General features: G+C 40.7%; 5 non-coding genes across 5 annotated transcripts in view; all 5 read right to left on the bottom strand.

Moving 5' to 3' along the window:
• Positions 1-83, bottom strand: part of LOC128000054 (5S ribosomal RNA) — a 119-nt gene extending 36 nt beyond the window's left edge. The window contains exon 1 of the ribosomal RNA XR_008172852.1: positions 1-83. This exon is cut by the window's left edge and continues 36 nt beyond it. This is a non-coding gene — a ribosomal RNA (5S ribosomal RNA).
• Positions 84-303: 220 nt separating this feature from the next.
• Positions 304-422, bottom strand: LOC128001163 (5S ribosomal RNA). Its single transcript, XR_008173934.1, has one exon. It is a non-coding gene; the product is annotated as a 5S ribosomal RNA (ribosomal RNA).
• A 641-nt stretch (positions 423-1,063) lies between these two features.
• LOC127998163 (5S ribosomal RNA) lies at positions 1,064-1,182 on the bottom strand. Its single transcript, XR_008171013.1, has one exon. It is a non-coding gene; the product is annotated as a 5S ribosomal RNA (ribosomal RNA).
• Positions 1,183-1,547: 365 nt separating this feature from the next.
• On the bottom strand, positions 1,548-1,666 carry LOC127997335 (5S ribosomal RNA). Its single transcript, XR_008170201.1, has one exon. It is a non-coding gene; the product is annotated as a 5S ribosomal RNA (ribosomal RNA).
• Positions 1,667-2,029: 363 nt separating this feature from the next.
• LOC127997334 (5S ribosomal RNA) lies at positions 2,030-2,148 on the bottom strand. Its single transcript, XR_008170200.1, has one exon. It is a non-coding gene; the product is annotated as a 5S ribosomal RNA (ribosomal RNA).
• Positions 2,149-2,500: the final 352 nt, after the last annotated feature.

Raw genomic sequence — 2,500 nt, 5'->3', positions numbered from 1 at the left:
TCCAAGTACTAACCAGGCCCAAACCTGCTTAGCTTCCGAGATCAGACGAGATTGGGCATAGCCAGGTTGGTATGGCCGTAAGCGAAGTCGGCTGCAAAGAGAGGGCTATTTAAAGAACAGCCAATCTTATCGCCAGTACATTATATAAGTAGGAAAGAAAACCCAAAAGCTTAAAGCACCTGGTATTCCTAGGCAGTCTCTCATCAAAGTACTAACCAGACCTAAACCTGCTAAGATTCAGAGATCAGCATTGACTCTATTTTTTGGCAAAATTATTATATACTAAGTGAAAAATTTCCAAAAAGGTTACAGCACCTGGTATTCCCAGGCGGTCTCCCATCCAAGTACTAACCAGGCCCAAACCTGCTTAGCTTCCGAGATCAGACGAGATCGGGCATAGCCAGGTTGGTATGGCCGCAAGCGAAGTCTGCTGCAAAGAGAGGGCTATTTAAAGACCAGCCATTCTTATGGCCAGTACATTATATAAGTAGGAAAGAAAGCCCAAAAGCTTAAAGCACCTGGTATTCCTAGGCAGTCTCTCATCAAAGTACTAACCAGACCTAAACCTGCTAAGATTCAGAGATCAGGCATTGACTCTATTTTTTGGCAAAATTATTATATACTAAGTGAAAAATGTCCAAAAAGCTTACAGAACCTGGTATTCCCAGGCAGTCTCCCATCCATGTACTAACCAGGCCCAAACCTGCTAATATTCAGAGATCGGCATTGACTCTATTTTTTTGGCAAAATTATTATATACTAAGTGAAAAATTTCCAAAAAGCTTACAGCACCTGGTATTCCTAGGCAGTCTCTCATCAAAGTACTTACCAGACCTAAACCTGCTAAGATTCAGAGATCAGGCATTGACTCTTTTTTTTTTTTTTTTAATGAAAGATTATTATATAATTCGTGAAATTTTCCAAAAAGATTAAAGCACCTGGTATTCCCAGGCAGTCTCCCATCCATGTACTAAGCAGGCCCAAACCTGCTAATATTCAGAGATCAGGCATTTTCTCTATTTTTTGGCAAAATGATTATATACTAAGTGAAAAATGTCCAAAAAGCTTACAGCACCTGGTATTCCCAGGCGGTCTCCCATCCATGTACTAACCAGGCCCAAACCTGCTTAGCTTCCGAGATCAGACGAGATCGGGCATAGCCAGGTTGGTATGGCCGTAAGCGAAGTCTGCTGCAAAGAGAGGGCTATTTAAAGACCAGCCAATCTTATCGCCAGTACATTATATAAGTAGGAAAGAAAGCCCAAAAGCTTAAAGCACCTGGTATTCCTAGGCAGTCTCTCATAAAAGTACTAACCAGACCTAAACCTGTTAAGATTCAGAGATCGGGCATTGACTCTTTTTTTTTTTTTTAATGAAAGATTATTATATAATTCGTGAAATTTTCCAAAAAGATTAAAGCACCTGGTATTCCCAGGCAGTCTCCCATCCATGTACTAAGCAGGCCCAAACCTGCTAATATTCAGAGATCAGGCATTGACTCTATTTTTTGGCAAAATTATTATATACTAAGTGAAAAATGTCCAAAAAGCTTACAGCACCTGGTATTCCCAGGCGGTCTCCCATCCAAGTACTAACCAGGCCCAAACCTGCTTAGCTTCCGAAATCAGACGAGATCGGGCATAGCCAGGTTGGTATGGCCGTAAGCGAAGTCTGCTGCAAAGAGAGGGCTATTTAAAGACCAGCCAATCTTATCGCCAGTACATTATATAAGTAGGAAAGAAAACCCAAAAGCTTAAAGCACCTGGTATTCCTAGGCAGTCTCTCATAAAAGTACTAACCAGACCTAAACCTGTTAAGATTCAGAGATCGGGCATTGACTCTTTTTTTTTTTTAATGAAAGATTATTATATAATTCGTGAAATTTTCCAAAAAGATTAAAGCACCTGGTATTCCCAGGCAGTCTCCCATCCATGTACTAAGCAGGCCCAAACCTGCTAATATTCAGAGATCAGGCATTGACTCTATTTTTTGGCAAAATTATTATATACTAAGTGAAAAATGTCCAAAAAGCTTACAGCACCTGGTATTCCCAGGCGGTCTCCCATCCAAGTACTAACCAGGCCCAAACCTGCTTAGCTTCCGAAATCAGACGAGATCGGGCATAGCCAGGTTGGTATGGCCGTAAGCGAAGTCTGCTGCAAAGAGAGGGCTATTTAAAGACCAGCCAATCTTATCGCCAGTACATTATATAAGTAGGAAAGAAAACCCAAAAGCTTAAATCACCTGGTATTCCTAGGCAGTCTCTCATCAAAGTACTAACCAGACCTAAACCTGCTAAGATTCAGAGATCGGGCATTGACTCTATTTTTTGGCAAAATTATTATATAGTAAGTGAAAAATATCCAAAAAGCTTACAGCACCTGGTATTCCCAGGCAGTCTCCCATCCATGTACTAACCAGGCCCAAACCTGCTAATATTCAGAGATTGGCATTGACTCTATTTTTTGGCAAAATTATTATATACTAAGTGAAAAATTTC

Source organism: Carassius gibelio, chromosome B22, assembly GCF_023724105.1.
Source record: "Carassius gibelio isolate Cgi1373 ecotype wild population from Czech Republic chromosome B22, carGib1.2-hapl.c, whole genome shotgun sequence".
NCBI classification, from domain to species: Eukaryota; Metazoa; Chordata; class Actinopteri; order Cypriniformes; family Cyprinidae; genus Carassius; species Carassius gibelio.
The sequence above is the reverse complement of the archived record's forward strand: the minus strand, read 5'-3'. Positions and strand labels throughout refer to the sequence as shown.